Raw genomic sequence first — 23,610 nt, 5'->3', positions numbered from 1 at the left:
GATAAAAGAGGAAGAATTCTTAGTGGAGTATTTTGACAGACACTGCTGAATACACACCTCTCCCCCTTCACTTTTGCCTGCCCCTATTATACAGTCTGCAATAGCAAAATAATTACTTTTCCAGGCTCTCTTGCAGCAAGAAATGCCCATGTGTCACCATTCTGATGACTATGATGTGAGTAGCCGGCTGTGGGTGAGTTCTAGAAAAGCCTTTAACTTCATTGACAAAGAGTTGGGAAAATACCCCTAATGCTGCATTAAAGCCAGATGAGAACTTTGGAGCTGCATGGGGCAAAAAGCCCCTAAACTAAAAATGGCAGAGTGGAAGTAGCCTGCATTTAGAAAATATTGCTAACTCTCTCAACAAGCTCTGCACGGCCTTCTTCTGGATTTCCTGTGATATAAGGGAAAATAAACTTTTATTTGTATAAGTAACTGAGACAAATGCCTCATATTTATAAAAAGACAGTATCTTCTTTGTATCTGCACGTTTGCAAATTATGTACCTTCCTGGATATAAAAGAAAGTCAATACCCCTTTGTTCAAGTTTTCCTTCTCAAATCATCCATTTACTTCCTAGAGTCATAACATCCCCAGCAACCTCCAAGGGCACCAGCAGGAGTCTCTGCCCCACTTCAAAGCTTTCTTCTCATTCAAGTGTGAAGCTTTTTGCTAGTTTCAGTCATGGATCATAGCCTCAGAGAAACTTCACTGTCTCTTATTTATCCTTGAAAACCTACTAGACCCATCTTATGGATTCTAGTTGCAGTTCTTTAGCCTCTAGCTAGCTTGATTGATTGGTTGGTTGACTGTTTTATTGTGAAATATACCATACACACATAAGATTGTACAGAACATAAATGTATATTATAAAGGGTGAAAATAATAAGTACATATATGTCCATAATTTAATGCAAGAATGATACTACCAGTATCTTGGAGACCCATTTATGACACCCCTGCCCATTGCAGATCTTTTCCTCCCTCCAGAGGTACCCACTATCCTGTCTTGCCTCTTAATCACTCCTTGCTTTTCTACAGTTTTACCACTTCATACTTTACCACATATATGTATATGACTATATATAACAATTATACATGTACAGATACAGTTTAATATTGCCTACTTTTGAACCATATCCTCCAGATATATTTCTTCAGCTTGCTTTTTCCATTCAAACATATATCAGATTTATCTATGCTGTTGTGTATAGTTGTAGTATTTTCATGTTTTATTGCAGTAAATTACCTCTTTGTATTTATTTATCCATTTTACCAACAATGGTCATTTAGGTGGTTTCCAGTTTTCTATTACGTGCTGCTACCAACACTCTCAAGGCTTTGAATGTAGGAGTGGTTTGCTGGGCTATAGAGTATGTGTGTGTTCAATTTTACCATGCAATTCCAAAATGTTTTCCTTTTCAATTTACACTTACACTGTTAGTATATGAGTCATTCTCTTGCTTCACGTAGTCTACAGCACTTGATACTGTCAAACTAATTTTTGTAAATTTGGTGAGTGTGAAATGCTAACATTTCATTTTCAGTTTTAAAAGTGAGACTAATTGTGAGATCAAGTATGTTTTTACATATGGATTTTTTGGTCATTTATGTGTGTTTTCTCTTTTGTGAAGTTCTTGTTCATGCATTTTGCCCATTTTTCAATGGATTTGTCTTTTTCTTATTGACTTGTAAGCATTCTTGGCATAATTTAGACACTACTCTTCTGTTAGTAAGTTTGTACATATCATTTCCCAGTTTGTGGCTCATCTCTTTACCCTGTTTAGTGTGTGTTTTGATGAATAAGTGTTTTTACTTTCAATGTAGTTTGATTTATGAATCTTTTCCTGTAAGATCCATACTGTTTATGTCTTAAGAAGTCCTTCCTTACCCTAATATTACAAAGATATTATCTGAAATTCTATTCTAAATTTTAAAAATATTTTATTTTCATTTTTAAGTTCACCACCCATCCAGAATAGGAAACGATTTTTGTGTTGGGTGTGAGGTAGGATTCTATTTTCAGTTTTCCATTGTCTAGAAACATTTATTGATTAGTAGTACATCCTCTTTCCCCACTGATCTGCAGTACCGATTGTGCCATATTAAGTTTCCTTATATGTTTATTTTGGGGCTTTCTAATTGTTTCAGTGATCTATTTGTCTATCTCTGCAACAATGCCACACTATCTTAATTGCTATTACTTTAGAATCCTTGATATCTGTTAGGGCAAATTCCCTCACTTTCTCTTCCTTCTTCTTCAGGAGTGTTTTGATTATTCAGAACCATTTGCTCTTTCAGATAAATTTTAGAATCATTTAAATATACTCCAAAAGTATTTTTGGATTTTGATCAGAATTGTGGTAACATCTATTTTAAATTGGGGGGAACCTAACATCTTTTTATTAGAATATTGTGTTCTTATCCGTGAAAATAGTGTGTTTATATATGTTTCTATTTGTCTTCTTAACGTCTTTAAAGTTTTATAACAGTTTTACATACCTTTTGTTCGTTTTCTTTCTTTGATGGCTTATATATTTTGTTGCTATTGTAAATTTTCATTTTGAAAAACCTACATTTTCTGTTTGTGGCTCTCCAGTTTTAGTATCAAGGATGTATCTGATTCATAACATGGTTTTCCTTCTTTTTTTTACACATTCTGGGATAGTTTGTGTAAGATTAGAATTATTTATTTCCTGGTTATTTTGTAGAACTTTTAACAAAGCCATCAAAGTCTGATGCTTTCTTTATGATAACAATTTTAACTAATGATTCAATTTCTTTCATAGTTATTGGGTTATTCAGGTTTTGTACTTATTCTTGAATTAACTAGGGAAATTACATTTGTCTAGGAATTTGTGATTTTTGCCTAAATGCTCAAAATAATTGGCATGAAGTTGTCAGTAATATCCTGTTTTTAATTTTAGGTGATGTCTGCAGCATCTATAGTGATGCCCTCTTTTCCACTCTAGATGTTGATTATCAGTGTCTTCTCTGTTTTTTTCTTTTAATCTTGCTGGCAGTTTGTCAGTTTTATTAATAATTTGAAGAAAAAGAAAAGATGACGACTTTCATTTTTTGGATACTTTCTATTATTTAGTAGTTATTCTTCCATTGATTTCTGCTCCTAAGTTTATATTATGCTTATATTATTTCACTCCTCCTTTCTTTGGATTTATTTGCTTTTCTTTTTCTAATTTTTGGAGTTAAACACTCTGTTTATTACTCTGCAGACGTACTTTGTCTCTAGCATAAGCAGTAAGGCTATAATCTTCCCTCAATACTGCTTTAGCTGTATCTCACCAGTTTCCATTAGTAGTTTCATGACAATTCAGTTCTAAATATTTATTAATTTCTGGTTTGATTTTTTCCTTGACTCATGAGTTAGAATGCGTTTTTTAATTTTCAAAAGTATGAAGTTTTATGAGTTATTTTTTTCATTATTGATTTCTAATTTAATTGTTAGAGAATGTTGGCTGTATGATACAGATTCTTTGAATTTTGTGATGTTTGCTCTATGGCCTAGTATGTGATGCATTTTTGTAAATGTTCCATGTGTATTTGAAGAGAACGTGCTTTCAGTGCTCTGTGTAAGTCCATTAGATCAAGCTTCTTTTTTTCTTTTTTTTTTTAGTTCTATTTTTTATTTATTTATTTATTTATTTTTATTATACTTTAGGATTTAGAGTACATGTGCACAATGTGCAGGTTTGTTACATATGTATCCATGTGCCATGTTGATTTCCTGCACCCATTAACTCGTCATTTAGCATTAGGTATATCTCCTAATGCTGTCCCTCCCCCATCCCCCCACCCCACAACAGTCCCCAGAGTGTGATGTTCCCCCTCCTGTGTCCATGAGTTCTCATTGTTCAATTCCCACCTATGAGTGAGAACATGCGGTGTTTGGTTTTTTGTCCTTGCAATAGTTTACTGAGAATGATGTTTTCCAGTTTCATCCATGTCCCTACAAAGGACATGAACTCATCATTTTTTATGGCTGCATAGTATTCCATGGTGTGTATGTGCCACATTTTCTTAATCCAGTCTATCGTTGTTGGACATTTGGGTTGGTTCCAACTCTTTGCCATTGTGAATAGTGCCACAATAAACATACGTGTGCATGTGTCTTTATAGCAGCATGATTTATAGTCCTTTGGGTATATACCCAGTAATGGGATGGCTGGGTCAAATGGTATTTCTAGTTCTAGATCCCTGAGGAATTGCCACACTGACTTCCACAATGGTTGAACTAGTTTACAGTCTCACCAACAGTGTAAAAGTGTTCCCATTTCTCCACATGCTCTCCAGCACCTGTTGTTTCCTGATTTTTTAATGATGGCCATTCTAATTGGTGTGAGAAGGTATCTCACTGTGGTTTTGATTTGCATTTCTCTGATGGCCAGTGATGATGAGCATTTCTTCATGTATTTTTTGGCTGCATAAATGTCTTCTTTTGAGAAGTGTCTGTTCATGTCCTTTGCCCACTTTTTGATGGGGTTGTTTGTTTTTTTCTTGTAAATTTGTTTGAGTTCATTGTAGATTCTGGATATTAGCCCTTTGTCAGATGAGTAGGTTGCAAAAATTTTCTCCCATTCTGTAGGTTGCCTGTTCACTCTGATGGTAGTTTCTTTTGCTGTGCAGAAGCTCTTTAGTTTAATTAGATCCCATTTGTCAATTTTGGCTTTTGTTGCCATTGCTTTTGGTGTTTTAGACATGAAGTCCTTGCCCACGCCTATGTCCTGAATGGTATTGCCTAGGTTTTCTTGTAGGATTTTAATCTAACATTTAAGTCTTTAATCCATCTTGAATTAATTTTTGTATAAGGTGTAAGGAAGGGATCCAGTTTCAGCTTTCTACATATGGCTAGCCAGTTTTCCTAGCACCATTTATTAAATAGGGAATCCTTCCCCATTTCTTGTTTTTGTCAGGTTTGTCAAAGATCAGATAGTTGTAGATATGTGGCATCATTTCTGAGGGCTCTGTTCTGTTCCATTGATCTATGTCTCTGTTGTGGTACCAGTACCATGCTGTTTTGGTTACTGTAGCCTTGTAGTATAGTTTGAAGTCAGGTAGCGTGATGCCTCCAGCTTTGTTCTTTTGGCTTAGGATTGACTTGGCAATGCGGGCTCTTTTTTGGTTCCATATGAACTTTAAAGTAGTTTTTTCCAATTCTGTGAAGAAAGTCATTGGTAGCTTGATGGAGATGGCATTGAATCTATAAATTACCTTGGGCAGTATGGCCATTTTCATGATATTGATTCTTCCAACCCATGAGCATGGAATGTTCTTCCATTTGTTTGTATCCTCTTTTATTTCATTGAGCAGTGGTTTGTAGTTCTCCTTGAAGAGGTCCTTCACATCCCTTGTAAGTTGGATTCCTAGGTATTTTATTCTCTTCGAAGCAATTGTGAATGGGAGTTCACTCATGATTTGGCTCTCTGTTTGTCTGTGATTGGTGTACAAGAATGCTTGTGATTTTTGTACATTGATTTTGTATCCTGAGACTTTGCTGAAGTTGCTAATCAGCTTAAGGAGATTTTGGGCTGAGACAGTGGGGTTTTCTAGATATACAATCATGTCATCTGCAAACAGGGACAATTTGACTTCCTCTTTTCCTAATTGAATTCCTTTTATTTCCTTCTCCTGCCTGATTGCTCTGGCCAGAACTTCCAGCACTATGTTGAATAGGAGCAGTGAGAGAGGGCATCCCTGTCTTGTGCCAGTTTTCAGAGGGAATGCTTCCAGTTTTTGCCCATTCAGTATGATATTGGCTGTGGGTTTGTCATAGATAGCTCTTATTATTTTGAGATACGTCCCATCAATACCTAATTTATTGAGAGTTTTTAGCATGAAGCGTTGTTGAATTTTGTCAAAGGCCTTTTCTGCATCTATTAAGATAATCATGTGGTTTTTGCCTTTGGTTCTGTTTATATGCTGGATTACACTTATTGATTTGCATATGTTGAACCAGCCTTGCATCCCAGTGATGAAGCCCACTTGATCATGGTGGATAAGCTTTTTGATGTGCTGCTGGATTCGGTTTGCTAGTATTTTATTGAGGATTTTTGCATCAATGTTCATCAAGGATATTGGTCTGAAATTCTCTTTTTTGGTTATGTCTCTGCCAGGCTTTGGTATCAGGACGATGCTGGCTTCATAAAATGTGTTAGGGAGGATTCCCTCTTTTTCTATCGATTGGAATAGTTTCAGAAGGAATGGTACCAGTTCCACCTTGTACATCTGGTAGAATTTGGCTGTGAATCCATCAGGTCCTGGACTCTTTTTGATTGGTAATCTATTGATTATTGCCACAATTTCAGAACCTGTTATTGGTCTATTCAGAGATTCAACTTCTTCCTGATTTAGTCTTGGGAGGGTGTATTTGTTGAGGAATTTATCCATTTCTTCTAGATTTTCTAGTTTATTTGCATAGAGGTGTTTGTAGTATTCTCTGATGGTAGATTGTATTTCTGTGGTGTCGGTGGTGATATCCCCTTTTTCATTTTTTATTGCATCTATTTGATTCTTCTCTCTTTTCTTAGTAGTCTTGCTAGTGGTCTATCAATTTTGTTGATCATTTCAAAAAACCAGCTCCTGGATTCATTAATTTTTTGAAGGGTTTTTTGTGTCTCTATTTCCCTCAGTTCTGCTCTGATTTTAGTTATTTCTAGCCTTCTGCTAGCTTTTGAATGTGTTTGCTCTTGCTTTTCTAGTTCGTTTAATTGTGAAGTTAGGGTATCGATTTTGGATCTTTCCTGCTTTGTCTTGTGGGCATTTCGTGCTATAAATTTCCCTCTACACACTGCTTTGAACGTGTCCCAGAGATTCTGGTATGTTGTGTCTTTGTTCTCGTTGGTTTCAAAGAACATCTTTATTTCTGCCTTCATTTCATTATGTACCCAATAGTCATTCAGGAGCAGGTTGTTCAGTGTCCATGTAGTTGAGCAGTTTTGAGTGAGTTTCTTAATCCTGAGTTCTAGTTTGATTGCACTGTGGTCTGAGAGACAGTTTGTTATAATTTCTGTTCTTTTACATTTGCTGAGGAGAGCTTTACTTCCAACTATGTGGTCAATTTTGGAATAGGTGTGGTGTGGTGCTGAAAAAAATGTATATTCTGTTGATTTGGGGTAGATAGTTCTGTAGATGTCTATTAGGTCTACTTTGTGCAGAGCTGAGTTCAATTCCTGGATATCCTTGTTAACTTTCTGTCTCGTTGATCTGTCTAATGTTGACAGTGGGGTGTTAAAATCTCCCATTATTATTGTGTGGGAGTTTAAGTCCCTTTGTAGGTCACTCAGGACTTGCTTTATGAATCTGGGTGCTCCTGTGTTGGGTGCATATATATTTAGGGTAGTTAGGTCTTCTTGTTGAATTGATCCCTTTACCATTATGTAATGGCATTCTTTGTCTCTTTTGATCTTTGTTGGTTTAAAGTCTATTTTATCAGAGACTAGGATTGCAACCCCTGCCTTTTTTTGTTTTCCATTTGCTTGATAGATCTTCCTCCATCCCTTTATTCTGAGTCTATGTGTGTCTCTGCATGTGAGATGGGTTTCCTGAATACAGCACACTGATGGGTCCTGACTCCTTATCCAGTTTGCCAGTCTGTGTCTTTTAATTGGAGCATTTAGCCCATTTACATTTAAAGTTAATATTGTTATGTGTGAATTTGATCCTGTCATTATGATGTTAGTTGGTTATTTTGCTCGTTAGTTGATGCAGTTTCTTCCTAGCCTCGATGGTCTTTACAATTTGGCATGTTTTTGCAGTGGCTCGTACCAGTTGTTCCTTTCCATGTTTAGTGCTTCCTTCAGGAGCTCTTTTAGGGCAGGCCTGGTGGTGACAAAATCGCTCAGCATTTGCTTGTCTGTAACTTATTTTATTTCTCCTTCACTTATTAAGCTTAGTTTGGCTGGATATGAAATTCTGGGTTGAAAATTCTTTTCTTTAAGAATGTTGAATATCGGCCCCCACTCTCTTCTGGCTTGTAGAGTTTCTGACGAGAGATCAGCTGTTAGTCTGATGGGCTTCCCTTTGTGGGTAACCCGACCTTTCTCTCTGGCTCCCCTTAACATTTTTTCCTTCATTTCAACTTTGGTGAATGTGACAATTATGTGTCTTGGAGTTGCTCTTCTCGAGGAGTATCTTTGTGGCGTTTTCTGTACTTCCTGAATCTGAATGTTGGCCTGCCTTGCTAGATTGGGGAAGTTCTCCTGGATAATACCTTCCAGAGTGTTTTCCAACTTGGTTCCATTCTCCCTGTCATTTTCAGGTATACCAATCAGACGTAGGTTTGGTCTTTTCACATAGTCCCAAATTTCTTGGAGGCTTTGTTCATTCCTTTTTATTCTTTTTTCTCTAAACTTCCCTTCTTGCTTCATTTCATTCATTTCATCTTCCATCAGTGATACCCTTTCTTCCAGTTGATCGCATCTGCTACTGAGGCTTCTGCAATCTTCGCGTAGTTCTCGAAACTTGGCTTTCAGCTCCATCAGCTCCTTTAAGCCCTTCTCTCCATTGGTTATTCTAGTTATCCATTCTTCTAATTTTTTTTCAAAGTTTTTAACTTCTTTGTTATTGTTTTGAATTTCCTCCCGTAGCTCAGAGTAGTTTGATTGTCTGAAGCCTTCTTCTCTCAACTCATCAAAGTCATCCTCCATCCAGCTTTGTTCCGTTGCTGGTGAGGAACTGCGTTCCTTTGGAGGAGGAGAGGTGCTCTGTTTTTTAGAGTTTCCAGGTTTTCTTCTCAGTTTTTTCCCCATCTTTGTGGTTTTATCTACTTTTGGTCTTTGATGATGGTGATGTACAGATGGGTTTTTGGTGTGGATGTCCTTTCTGTTTGTTAGTTTTCCTTCTACCAGACAGGACCCTCAGCTGCAGGTCTGTTGGAGTTTACTAGAGGTCCACTCCAGACCCCGTTTGGCTGGGTGTCAGCAGCGCTGGCTGCAGAACAGCGGATTTTCGTGAGACCACAAATTCAGCTGTCTGATAGTTCCTCTGGAAGTTTTGTCTCAGAGAAGTACCCGGCCGAGTGAGGTGTCAGTCTGTCCCTACTAGGGGGGTGCCTCCCAGTTAGGCTGCTCAGGGGTCAGGGACCCACTTTAGGAGGCAGTCTGTCCGTTCTCAGATCTCCAGCTGCATGCTGGGAGAACTACTACTCTCTTCAAAGCTGTCAGTCAAACAGGGACATTTAAGTCTGTGGAGGTTCCTGCTGACTTTTTGTTTGTCTGTGCCCTGCCCCCAGAGGTGGAGCCTACAGAGGCAGGCAGGCTTCCTTGAGCTGTGGTGGGCTCCACCCAGTTCGAGCTTCCTGGCTGCTTTGTTTACCTAAGCAAGCCTGGGCAATGGCAGGCGCCCCTCTCCCAGCCTTGCTGCTGCCTTGCAGCTTGATCTCAGACTGCTGTGCTAGCAATCAGCGAGACTCCGTGGGCATAGTACCCACGAGCCAGGTGCGGGACACAATCTCCTAGTGTGCCGTTTTCCTGGCCCGTTGGAAAAGCACAGTATTAGGGTGGGACTGACCCGATATTCCAGGTGCCGTCTGTTACCCCTTTCTTTGACTAGGAAAGGGAACTCCCTGACCCCTTGCGCTTCCTGAGTGAGGCAATGCCTCGCCCTGCTTCGGCTCGCACACAGTGCACTTCACCAACTGTCCCGCACCCACTGTTTGGCACTCCCTAGTGAGATGAAACCGGTACCTCAAACAGAAATGCAGAAAACACCCGTCTTCTGTGTCGCTCAGGCTGGGAGCTGTAGACCGGAGCTGTTCCTATTCGGCCATCTTGGCTCCACCCCCAGATCAAGCTTCTTAATCATGTTCTTCAAACCTTTTAACTCCTTACTGATTTATTGTCTATTCGACCCATCAATTTTGAGAGAGATGTGTGAAAATGTCCCTTTGTGAGATGTGTGAAAATGTCCCTTTGTGATTTTGAATATATTATAGTTCTAGTAATTTTTTAAAATATATTTCAAAGTTATGCTGTTAGGGGTATACAAATTTAAAATTATGTATCCCTGGTAAGCTGAAAATTCATCTGTAGTATTGCTTTTTGTTCTGGAAGTCCAGTTTTTCCTAATAATTAAGATAGGCACACCTAGTTCTTTTTGCAGAGTATTACCCTGGTATGTCCTTTCCCATCGTTTTACTGGCAGCCTTTCTCTGTCTGTCTCATACTTTCAGGAGTTTCTCTTATGAATAGTTTAGAGTTGAATTTTTTTGCTTCTATCTATCTTTTGTTTTCTAGGTGTCTTTTTTTTCTTTCTTTCTTGCCTTCTTTTGGGTTGATTTTTTTCCCTCCTCTCATTCCTTTTCCCCTCAACTCTATAGTTTGGAAGGTACATGCTTTATTTCAATTCTGTCAGTGGAGACCTTGGAAATTATAGGTTACATTTTCATCTTAATAAGTCTAAAGTTAATCAATATCTTATAAAGTACACTAGTGGCCCCAAGTTTTCTACTTGTCCTAGATGCACTCACTGCTCATTAAAACCCATGCTTTAGGCAAACAGGGATTAGCAGACAAATGCCAGGCCCCAGGGTTTTCTTACTTCTATAGATTTTCATTATTTCTATTATTTCTCACCTCTGAGGAATTCCCTTATTTTGCCTCCTGCTAAGTCATGTATTATAAAAAGGCAATTGTTAGTATATCCAATAACTATTTTAGGGAAGGGGAGGGATGTTTCTATGTGTTTCTGGTAACCACATTGCTAGGCTTTCCCTCTTCAAATCCCCTACCTCCTGTCTTGTAGACTGGACATTGCCATTGTTCTTGAGCCCTCCATTGCCCCAGGATGCCATCTAGATTTTCTCCAAGCCCAACCCAAGTTCTTACAACTTTGTACCAGAATTTTCCCCTATCTACTCCCATAAATCCCTTGCTCTGGGGTGGAGTACTTAGGACGTCAACAGACAGATGAACAGAATATGTGAGCGTTCCAGTTTGGTTGACACTGGGGGGTAACTTGAGCTAATTATTGGCAGATAAAGTTGGCAACCACCTGTGGAAGGCCCTAAATGTAAGGCTGAAAATAGACTGAATATAGTTCATAAATGTGGAGCCATGGTGGTCGGGAGGATGAACGGGAAGGTGGGGTGACTAGAGCTGCACCTTAGGGAGATGCTCCAAAAAGCATGAAGGAGAACTTGTGTGAATAACCACGAAGGTGAGTGTACAGCTGGAGAAGAGGTCCAGTCTGAGGATAAGTGAGAAAGTGAGAGGGACGAGGGCCAGATGATGACATCTTGACTTCTAGAAGGCACAGATGATAACCACATTTCCCAGTAGAAAAGCCAGAAGTCCTTTTTTTTTTTTTTTTTTTTTTTTTTGAGACGGAGTCTCACTCTTCGCCCAGGCTGGAGTGCAGTGGGGTGATCTTGGCTCACTGCAAGCTCTGCCTCCCAGGACTACAGGCGCCCGCCACCACGCCCAGCTAATTTTTTGTATTTTTAGTAGAGACGGAGTTTCACCGTGTTAACCAGGATGGTCTCGATTTCCTGACCTCGTGATCTGCCTGCCTCAGCCTCCCAAAGTGCTGGGATTACAGGCCAGAAGTCCATTTTAAAACCAGAAAATACTTTATGCAATGAACTCACAGCACACCCAGGGGAGACGAATCTGTATGTTTACTCTGGTAGTAGCTAGAAAGCACTTTAACAGAAACTGTGACATTTTAGAATTAGTTGAAGCTGGTGGGGAGTACATGCTCTCTGGACCCCACAGAGCATCAGGTGAATGTAAAATTCATGTACAAGGATAGAGTCAAAACCTTCAAAGAATAGAAGTCACTGAGGGTGAATGGAGGATGAATTAGAATTGTGGATGTCAGGAAAGAGGAAGGGACGTTTAATTCCAGCAGACAGAGCTTGGAACACTTGGGGCTGTTTCCTTCCCAGTCAGAGCTTCTTAAAGACACTGCATGGTGGTCGACAGACAAAGCCTCCAAATTCCATATTTAAAAAAGAGAGGCAAGAAATATTTGTCCATGCCCTCTTCAGAGCTCCAAAATTCTCAGACGAAAGGAATTTGGCTGCCTTCCTTTAGAACTAGTGACTTGAAGAAGGCATTTCCTCAGATATCATCTAAGTTCCCATGAACATTCTACAAAACTAAAACAACCCCAAAACGTGTTCTATCACTAGTGAGAATGCTGGTAACTGCAGGAGATACCAGGGTGGGCCCGCTGGCTGGCTTGCAACTTTGTCTCTGTAGTTCCAAGGAGACATTTTATCAGTGACAGCTACTGATCTAAAAGACTGGCACTGAGGGAGATCCAGCACTTTCATTTCTGAGAGCACCTGACATTGCAGGGTGGGTGGGTCGGGGGGAATATTAACTATCCCCAGGGATAAATTGCACAGGATCTTGTGACAGGTATATGAGCTCTGAAGAGGGAGTCATAAAATGCATTTATGAAATGGAAAGCTGGTAGAAGGAGCCTGCTCTGAAGGCAAATATTCTCTCCTAGAAACAAAATACAGCATTATTACGGCAGTTTCACTGTTTGTTAGGAAATTATTTCCAAGGGAGGTTTGGAGTTTAAGAATGTGAAGACAAGACATATCCTTCAGCATGTCAGCCAGGGAGCCATTGCACCTAGGCAGGGAGATAGATGATACAGCTAAGACACTATGGGGTTTAGAGGCAGGTAGGGCTGGGTTCAAATTCAGATTCTTCTGCTTAAAAACTGGGTGACTTTGAAAGAATGATGTAAAGCCATTCAACTTTAGTTTCCTCAATCAGCAAACAGGGCTAATGATATCCAACTTCCAAGATGCTTGTGAGGATTAATAGGTACTCAATTAATTCTTTATTATAGTTGTTATACAGCCACAAAGATGAGCCAATCTATATCAACAGTATCACGATCAATTCATTACAACCTGGAAGATTTAAATTCCAATTTAATAAATCAAGGTTGTGACGCTCGCTTTTAAAGATGGAACAGCTAGTCTGTGATTCTAGTCTATATGACTGCCTTGACTCTGGTTTGGATTATTTTTCCTCTTCCTGTATCTTTTTTTTTTCCTTTTTTTTTTTTTGTAAACACTCATCTCACAGAAAACATTTTCCAGCTACGTGACTCAGTGAAGACCATCCGATGAATATTATAAAAAATACCCGAGCTGCCCCATACTGTTCAAAGCAGATTTCAGCCTTCACAGGGTGCTCTCAGTAATGACTGTGGCTTGTGCAGAATGTTGGAACAAGACTGAATACCTGCTAATTCCTGAAGAGATGGGTGGGCACATACACAAAGATTCTCAAAGTCCCCCTTATTGTAGGTTGACTCTCATTCATATGTAATCAGTGAGTTTTCATGTACACAAATTAAATTAAGCAATTTGTGTTATGAGAAGTTTTTGAAAGACGTTCGAAAGCACTGAAAGTTTAAATTCAAGTCTGTTATTTTAGTGCATATACTGGCTACTGTGGTTCTGTGTGAAGGATGCATTCACAGGCGAGCAGCTGTGGGAAATCCATTTCTCCTTTTATAAACATATCTTGAACAGTCCGGGGTATGCAATTTAATTGCCTTGGAATGTATTATAGACATTCCCTGATCATAATAATTATGGGGTTAGGGAAGAATGTTATAGTCTTAACATATTCCCTGCAAGAAAACTTAGTCCCTCTAGAATCCTTAAAATACTAAAAATACATTTAAAATTTAATTAAAATTATTATTATTTTCAGCAACATTAGCAAATGAAAAACACACACATATTATTACCAAAACTATTAGAAAATCAATTCATGGGATTTGCAGACACTTAATCTGTCTTTTCAAGGGGGCAGTTTAATCCCTACTGTATTAAATCTTACCGAAAATTAGACTCAAAAGCAGTTCATTAACAGCTTCCTAACACATAGCTCCTTAGAAGAGAAAGCAACTCAACTCATAAGAGGGGGAAAAAACAAAAGGAAAACAAACGACAGGACAGGACCAGAAAGTAAAAACAAACAAACAAAAATCCTCAATCAAAAATCCATGAAAAGTATTCTACTTTTAGTTTCTAAACTCTCAAGCTACCCAAGAATCTCCAAACTTGGGCTAAAAACTTTTAGGGGTGCCACTAAGCCCATGTACCTTCTATCTATTTGGAAACCTTGGCTTGGCTACGGGGATAATTTTGACCACACAGTTTAGGTCAACACCAACACCTCTGGTGGACTTGCAGGTCCCACGGTATCTGAACTGTGTGATAGTGAGTCATCTTTCTGTAAGGTTGTAAAACTGTGTGGCAGCAATAACTAAGACTAGTTAATCAGTACTACATGAAGATGATACTACAGACTCCTCAAATAGGGGAATCACAAGAATAACAGTCACTACTTGTTGAGGGCTTTCTGTGTACTGAGGGCTTTCTGGAGATGATTTCATTGAATTGGTCCTATGAGGGAGGGATCTTCATGTGTCTTTAACAGATGGAAAATAGATATCAGTAACTTGTCTGATGTCATACAGTAGTAAGTGGTAGAAATAGAATTCAAACCCAGGTGTCTCTGATCTGAAATCCATGCTCTGTACCTTCTCTCACTGCCCTATCCCAGGAAAAAATGTGCCTTTTCCCCAGTGGGAAACCATTTGCATGACTTGCTTCATTTGCAGCTCTGATCTCCCACCCCATTCTACTTTATGACAAAGAGATGGAAACTTGGGTCGGAGGTATCCTGGACCATGAAATAGAGTGAAGACTTGAATTACATTGATACAGTGGGCAGAAAATGAATGGCAACCTGACACCGAGCCCATCGCTCTGGCTGGGCCACACTCTACAGGCCTGCCAGTCTTCCTGGGACTTCCTGATCATTCAATCTAAAGTCCACCCCTCCATGTGGTCACTCATTATCTCCCTTACCTTGATGCTGCTTTTTTTTCTTTTTCATAGCCCTATCTACCAGTTGAAACAATGTTATCTTGGTTTTATTATTTGTTGTCTGTCTTTTCTGCTAGAACGTAAGCTCCTTAAAAGCAGGGGCTTTTTCACCCCAATCCTCAATGCCTGGCACATAGTGGATGCTTAACAGATATTTGTTGAATCACTGAATGGGTAAATGAAAAAAATTCTTAACATGTAATGGGACAAAAGCAGAAATAAAGATTGACTCCATCCTCCTTTTCTATAGCAACTTATGGTAAGCAAATCCCACTTTCCAGGACTTCTACTCTCAGCTTCTGCCTTGGAGAATGACAAGTCAGTGCTCCTTACCAAAGCCATGTAAACATATAGCAGTATACAAGTTGAGATCCAAACACTATTATGTAGTACTCAGTATGTTCTTGTACCTTTCACCACTCATAAAAATTATTCATGACTTAAAAATAAAGCAAAAAGGTAGGCAGTACATTCTTTCAATGTCATTCAGGGGCCAAGTCCACCCAAAGATTATTTATTAGAATGTACTTATATTGACTCACTGCTTACGTTGATTAAAGGTCCCAGATTTAGTGAAGTTACATGTCAACTTACAGATGTCTAAAAGAGATGAAAATGAATTTTGTCCCATAGAACAGATATCTCAAAGGTTACAGTTTATTGGCTTCTAAGACATTAACCAGTTTTATCTAACCAAGCAATTTTATCCTAATATATATTTATTAGGTTGCACAGACTTGGTTTCTCAAATGCTCTTTAAATTGGTGTAACATCTTACTGATATTCTCATTAATTAATGAATTGAATAAATTTTTTGACATGCATGGGATTCATGATTTTACCATTTATAAAACTGTATTACTTTACCACCACCCACCTAACAAACTCTAAAAGAACAATCACGTTCATAGGCTTCTTGCAAAAGTTAAGAGACTCACAAAGTCCCCATTCATGATTTTGTACACAATTACTCTAATGATTGAGAGCACCAAACAAACTGATCACCAATATAAGGGCTGGCCTTCAGGTAGAAAGTGTGCCTTCCCTCTGTACATAGTTCATGGTCTCTAGGTATGAGGAGTATTGGGGAAAAATAAATATGAATTACATATATGTATTTACATGTGCATAACTATATATGTATATATGGAGAGAGAGAAAGAGTATATATAGGTATATATGTGTGCATGTGTGTGTCTGTATGTGTATAAAATGAGGCTCTTCTTCAATACTTACCTGTACTCCTTAATAACCTCTATTTCTCCCTTGACCCACCTTACAACTTCCACATGACTCTAGGTTCATTATCTTTGACTTTATAATTTTCTGTGTATGCAAGTGTGTCAAAAACATATACCCATAAAGAAACATCCACACCTCCTTACCACTGTATTTTGAATTGTACTCATGTTTATATATCAGTCTGAGTTTACTGTTTTCACCTTTGTCTACACAGAATTTATTCCCCACTCTCTTTTCATGGTCTGACGTCAATAAAGTTCTCTCTCCACCTATCTGAGCCAGCATGACTCCTTGTAAATGCTTTTCTGCAGTTCTCTCCACACCTGGGGAATGATGCTCACTCAGAAAACATCATTAAAAATTGTTTCTGACAGAGCACGCCATGAGAACATTCAGTGCATATGGGTTTTCAAACCTGAAAACACTCTAAAGATTATTTCCAGTGTAGAGTTTATAATGAAAGCTTTAAAATAATCATGCTTTAGTATAATGTTCAAATGGACAGATTTTTGATAGCTGGCTACAAACACAAGGAGGTTACAAAGCCACAGTGCAGTGGAAGTCAGGTTTTAGCAGAGATGACATTTGAACTTAAATATCTTCCCCACCTCTTCATGTCCACCTCCCATTCTGTTGGCAAGCAGAAACAAGGGAATTAGACAAGTGGGAAGTATTACATGAAAATGCTGTTTCTCCCAACGAGAACAAAGACACAACATACCAGAATCTCTGGGACACGTTCAAAGCAGTGTGTAGAGGGAAATTTATAGCACTAAATGCCCACAAGAGAAAGCAGGAAAGATCCAAAATTGACACCCTAACATCACAATTAAAAGAACTAGAAAAGCAAGAGCAAACACATTCAAAAGCTAGCAGAAGGCTAGAAATAACTAAAATCAGAGCAGAACTGAAGGAAATAGAGACACAAAAAACCCTTCAAAAAATTAATGAATCCAGGAGCTGGTTTTTTGAAAAGACCAACAAAATTGATAGACCGCTAGCAAGACTAATAAAGAAGAAAAGAGAGAAGAATCAAACAGATGCAATAAAAAATGAAAAAGGGGATATCACCACCGATCCCACAGAAATACAATCTACCATCAGAGAATACTACAAACACCTCTACGCAAATAAACTAGAAAATCTAGAAGAAATGGATAAATTCCTCGACAAATACACCCTCCCAAGACTAAATCAGGAAGAAGTTGAATCTCTGAATAGACCAATAACAGGTTCTGAAATTGTGGCAATAATCAATAGCTTACCAACCAAAAAGAGTCCAGGACCTGATGGATTCACAGCCGAATTCTACCAGAGGTACAAGGAGGAACTGGTACCATTCCTTCTGAAACTATTCCAATTGATAGAAAAAGAGGGAATCCTCCCTAACACATTTTATGAAGCCAGCATCGTGCTGATACCAAAGCCTGGCAGAGACATAACCAAAAAAGAGAATTTCAGACCAATATCCTTGATGAACACTGATGCAAAAATCCTCAATAAAATACTGGCAAACCGAATCCAGCAGCACATCAAAAAGCTTATCCACCATGATCAAGTGGGCTTCATCCCTGGGATGCAAGGCTGGTTCAACATATGCAAATCAATAAATGTAATCCAGCATATAAACAGAACCAAAGACAAAAACCACATGATTATCTTAATAGATGCAGAAAAGGCCTTTGACAAAATTCAACAACGCTTCATGCTAAAAACTCTCAATAAATTAGGTATTGATGGGACGTATCTCAAAATAATAAGAGCTATCTACGACAAACCCACAGCCAATATCATACTGAATGGGCAAAAACTGGAAGCATTCCCTCTGAAAACTGGCACAAGACAGGGATGCCCTCTCTCCCTACTCCTATTCAACATAGTGCTGGAAGTTCTGGCCAGAGCAATCAGGCAGGAGAAGGAAATAAAGGGTATTCAATTAGGAAAAGAGGAAGTCAAATTGTCTCTGTTTGCAGATGATATGATTGTATATCTAGAAAACCCCATTGTCTCAGCCCAAAATCTCCTTAAGCTGATTAGCAACTTCAGCAAAGTCTCAGGATACAAAATCAATGTACAAAAATCACAAGCATTCCTGTACACCAATAACAGACAAACAGAGAGCCAAATCATAAGTGAACTCCCATTCACAATTGCTTCAAAGAGAATAAAATATCTAGGAATCCAACTTACAAGGGATGTAAAGGACCTCTTCAAGGAGAACTACAAACCACTGCTCAATGAAATAAAAGAGGATACAAACAAATGGAAGAACATTCCATGCTCATGGGTAGGAAGAATCAATATCGTGAAAATGGCCATACTGCCCAAGGTAATTTATAGATTCAATGCCATCCTCATCAAGCTACCAATGACTTTCTTCACAGAATTGGAAAAAACTACTTTAAAGTTCATATGGAACCAAAAAAGAGCCCGCATCGCCAAGTCAATCCTAAGCCAAAAGAACAAAGCTAGAGGCATCACCCTACCTGACTTCAAACTATACTACAAGGCTACAGTAACCAAAACAGCATGGTACTGGTACCACAACAGAGACATAGATCAATGGAACAGAACAGAGCCCTCAGAAATGATGCCGCATATCTACAACTATCTGATCTTTGACAAACCTGACAAAAACAAGAAATGGGGAAAGGATTCCCTATTTAATAAATGGTGCTGGGAAAACTGGCTAGCCATATGTAGAAAGCTGAAACTGGATCCCTTCCTTACACCTTATACAAAAATTAATTCAAGATGGATTAAAGACTTAAATGTTAGACCTAAAACCATTAAAATCCTACAAGAAAACCTAGGCAATACCATTCAGGACATAGGCGTGGGCAAGGACTTCATGTCTAAAACACCAAAAGCAATGGCAACAAAAGCCAAAATTGACAAATGGGATCTAATTAAAGTAAAGAGCTTCTGCACAGCAAAAGAAACTACCATCAGAGTGAACAGGCAACCTACAGAATGGGAGAAAATTTTTGCAACCTACTCATCTGACAAAGGGCTAATATCCAGAATCTACAATGAACTCAAACAAATTTACAAGAAAAAAACAAACAACCCCATCAAAAAGTGGGCGAAGGACATGAACAGACACTTCTCAAAAGAAGACATTTATGCAGCCAAAAAACACATGAAGAAATGCTCATCATCACTGGCCAGCAGAGAAATGCAAATCAAAACCACAGTGAGATACCATCTCACACCAGTTAGAATGGCCATCATTAAAAAATCAGGAAGCAACACATGCTGGAGAGGATGTGGAGAAATAGGAACACTTTTACACTGTTGGTGGGACTGTAAACTAGTTCAACCATTGTGGAAGTCAGTGTGGCGATTCCTCAGGGATCTAGAACTAGAAATACCATTTGACCCAGCCATCCCATTACTGGGTATATACCCAAAGCACTATAAATCATGCTACTATAAAGACACATGCACACGTATGTTTATTGCGGCACTATTCACAATAGCAAAGACTTGGAACCAACCCAAATGTCCAACAATGATAGACTGGATTAAGAAAATGTGGCACATATACACCATGGAATACTATGTAGCCATAAAAAAGGATGAGTTCATATCCTTTCTAGGGACATGGATGAAACTGGGAAACATCATTCGCAGTAAACTATCGCAAGGACAAAAAACCAAACACCGCATGTTCTCACTCATAGGTGGGAATTGAACAATGAGAACTCATGGACACAGGAAGGGGAACATCACACACGGGGGACTGTTATGGGGTTGGGGGAGGGGGGAGGGACAGCATTAGGAGATATACCTAATCCTAAATCATGAGTTAATGGGTGCAGGAAATCAACGTGGCACATGGATACATATGTAACAAACCTGCACATTGTGCACATGTACCCTAAAACCTAAAGTATAATAAAAAAAAAAAAAAAAAGAAAATGCTGTTTCTCATGAAAAAATGCTCATCATCACTGGCCATCAGAGAAATACAAATCAAAACCACAATGAGATACCATCTCCCACCAGTTAGAATGGCAATCATTAAAAAGTCAGGAAACAACAGGTGCTGGAGAGCATGTGGAGAAATAGGAAGACTTTTACACTGTTGGTGGGACTGTAAACTAGCTCAACCATTGTGGAAGTCAGTGTGGCGATTCCTCAGGGATCTAGAACTAGAAATACCATTTGACCCAGCTATCCCATTACTGGGTCTATATCCAAAGGATTATAAATCATGCTGCTATAAAGACACATGCACACGTATGTTTATTGCGGCGCTATTCACAATAGCAAAGACTTGGAACCAACCCAAATGTCCAACAATGATAGACTGGATTAAGAAAATGTGGCACATATATACCATGGAATACTATGCAGCCATAAAAAATGATGAGTTCATGCCCTTTGTAGGGACATGGATGAAGCTGGAAACCATCATTCTCAGCAAACTATCGCAATGACAAAAAACCGAACACCACATGTTCTCACTTATAGGTGGGAATTGAACAATGAGAACACATGGACACAGGAAGGGGAACATCACACTCCGGGGACTGTTGTGGGGTTGGGGGAAGGGGGAGGGATAGCATGAGGAGATATACCTAAGGCTAAATGACGAGTTAATGGGTGCAGCACACCAACATGGCACATGGATACATATGTAACAAACCCGCACGTTGTGCACATGTACCCTAAAACTTAAAGTATAATAATAAAATTTAAAAAAAAAAAAGAAAATGCTGTTTCTGACGAAATTCCCATCTGAAATCGGAATAGTTTAGCAGGACTGTTTGGCAGGAGTGCTGCACAGATGCCCAGGTGACACAATGGAGCTGGAGTCCCACTTTTGTCAGCTATTGTTAATGCTTATGGTATTGGAGGCCAGCTGGTTCACAGTAATATGAGAGAGGTCACAAGGGAGAATCCACACACCTCTGAGCAGTGGTTTTCACTTCCACATGGCCAAGCTGATGAGTTTATAACATCCACATTTTATCATAGAGCACTGAAGCACATAGAGTCTAGGAAAAAAGAAACCCTGGTTTTACGGGAAGAAGCCTTGACTAATTCTTTACAACCTTTAAAAAGGTTTAACAATTATAAGCAAGAAAAAGGGGATATTTTACCTATTCAAAGAAACTTTGATGAAACTATACTAATAATCAAAGGTTGAGTTTCTTTGGGATTGAAGGGAATGTTTTGCTGTGAATGGGAAACTAACTGGATATGAGACAAAAAACAGAAGCCACAGGTGTTTCTCTATAAGCAGGTCCACTTGTGGACTGGTATTATTGTTTGGAATTGGAATCAGTCCTGGGAACCTATAAAAGCCCTTCCAGTTACAACATGCTGTTAATTTCCCCTATTCTTCCCACCAAGTAGGGCAGGCTAAAATTGTTCTTTTAAAGGACTCTAGTATAAATTCATAGTGATTAAGCTATACTGAGAAATAAAATTATTTTAGAGAGGGTGTGCCCAACAATTTTAGAGGTGATGTCAAAGTGGCAGCGGCCCTCCACAAAATGTCTCTGGGGGCCACTGTCAGAAGTAGAATTATAGCTAGAGGGACCAAGAGTCTGAAACAAAATGGGATTTTTTCATTTCCAGATATCACAGTGTCAAGGTCACAAGAAACTCTACCATGGATAATAATAGGTAAACATATAAAAAAGTCTTACTACTAAAAAATACTATCTGAAAATGTGCATTAGATATAAGCTTAAATGCTAATGAATAATATGTATCATGTTCAGAAAAATGAAGACGGTGTCATGTGAATTTCTTTAGAGGCAGCTCTGGCCAATGAAGAAAATTGATCTGGGTGTGAGAGCCTTTGGATTCCTTTATATTTTCCATATTTGCTTATGTGTCAGACAGTATGGATTTATCCAAAATAAGTATGTCTATGCTTTTGTATAAGGCAGTTGGTTACAAAAAAGATGACAACTACTTGGCTGATGCTACAAAATATTAGTGAGGTTTTTCCTAAACCAGGTTCTGAGGGAAGAGCTAAAAGGAAGACAGAAACAAGGCGAATTATCCTTGCTTCAAACCATAATCCTTGAAGATGAAACAAAGTTAGAAGTTGCCAACAGTGAAAAATTAGGTGAATGTTAGCTAAATGTTCTAATACGCTTTCATTTTATTTATGCAAGTAGGCTTTTCTTTCTTGGTCACCTGGCAGCGTCCCATTTGGCAGCTCAGCACAGCCTCTTTAACTGACTACCTGATGAAGAGATGCAAATTTTTTTTTGATACAAAACCTTCTAAAATATAACCTACTAAAAATCATTATGCAGTGAGGGAATGAATGAACAAACCATGAAAAGCTTTGTGAATTCCAAAACAAAGGGAAATAAATGTGTTAAGAAGCAGCCTGGGAAATGAATATGCTCTTAACGCAAATATATTTCACCTAAAGTAAAAGGTTGATTCAAGGAATATCCACTAAATGCCAGTGCTCATGAAAAATCTTGACCCAAAGAAATTCATTTATAGGAAATCTACAAGCTGAGAGGCAAATTTAGCATTTAAAGGTAGCTAAATTCCCACTGCTGTTTGTGGTTGACCCGCATTAATACAATTTTTTAGGACAATCCTTATGATGAAGAAACAGTGATTATTCTCAGTAGCCACACAAAATATAATTAAAGTACATTTGATCAAATGCTTCTCTGGTGAGATAAACTGCAATTTACACATTTTTGTGAAAAACAGCTGACGATGATAAAGGAAGCTAATGCTACTTTGTCGGGTAACATGTCATTAGCTGTTTCATCATTTATATTCAAACTCCAGAATTACGGGGCAAGGTAAACGATGCTTGAGATTTGCTGCTGCAGATGCCAGTGACGAGTTTATAAATAACACCAGGAGTCCTGCTGTTTCACCTCCTGAGTCATTTTTTCTCTAAAGCCTTTAGAATTCTTGACAAAAGGTGGAGAGGAAAGCATGCTGTCCTTTACTAACTAATTAAACTGGTAAAAAGGCCTCATGATGGAGGACATGGAACATGAAGCATGAATTATTTCTTATTTAATAATTTCATATAGCTGAGAAATAATCATCCAGCTGCTATAAAGAGGTTAAATGACTACTCAGAATGATCACAGTTACGTTTACAATGTATCAACCTTTCACTCATTTTTGCATCCATAGCAGGGCAGCGACTAGTGTAGTGGGACTTGCATAGAAGGATTTTGGAAAGGGCACCATATTCATTCATCTTATATCTACTGAGCTCCCACTAAGTGCCAAGTACCTTGCTAGGCCCTGGGGAAACAGTGGTGGGCATAATTTACCAGATGCCTGCTCTCACAGAACTTTCAATCTAGGGGAGTACATCTGTGGAAATGAGGTTGACTGGAATATAAAAGAGCACAGCTAAAAACTACTTGAGATTCTGCAGATAAAGCTTAACAAGAAAAAAGCCTCATTCTCCCTAAGTTCCTGATTGTAATGCAGTGGAGATTGTTTATGGGTATGTTAGTGGATGG

The 23,610-nt window shown here is 38.7% G+C and overlaps 1 protein-coding gene and 1 long non-coding RNA gene across 2 annotated transcripts in view; one reads left to right on the top strand and one right to left on the bottom strand.

Annotated features, from left to right (window-relative positions):
* Positions 1 to 23,610, bottom strand: part of CPQ (carboxypeptidase Q) — a 544,933-nt gene that overhangs the window by 487 nt on the left and 520,836 nt on the right. The window lies entirely within an intron of this gene.
* Positions 1 to 23,610, top strand: part of LOC134737128 (uncharacterized) — a 547,208-nt gene that overhangs the window by 328,392 nt on the left and 195,206 nt on the right. The window lies entirely within an intron of this gene.

The sequence above is a fragment of the Symphalangus syndactylus genome, chromosome 7 (assembly GCF_028878055.3).
Source record: "Symphalangus syndactylus isolate Jambi chromosome 7, NHGRI_mSymSyn1-v2.1_pri, whole genome shotgun sequence".
In the NCBI taxonomy this organism is placed as follows: domain Eukaryota; kingdom Metazoa; phylum Chordata; class Mammalia; order Primates; family Hylobatidae; genus Symphalangus; species Symphalangus syndactylus.
Note: the sequence above shows the minus strand (reverse complement) of the source record. Positions and strands in the feature narration are given on the sequence as shown.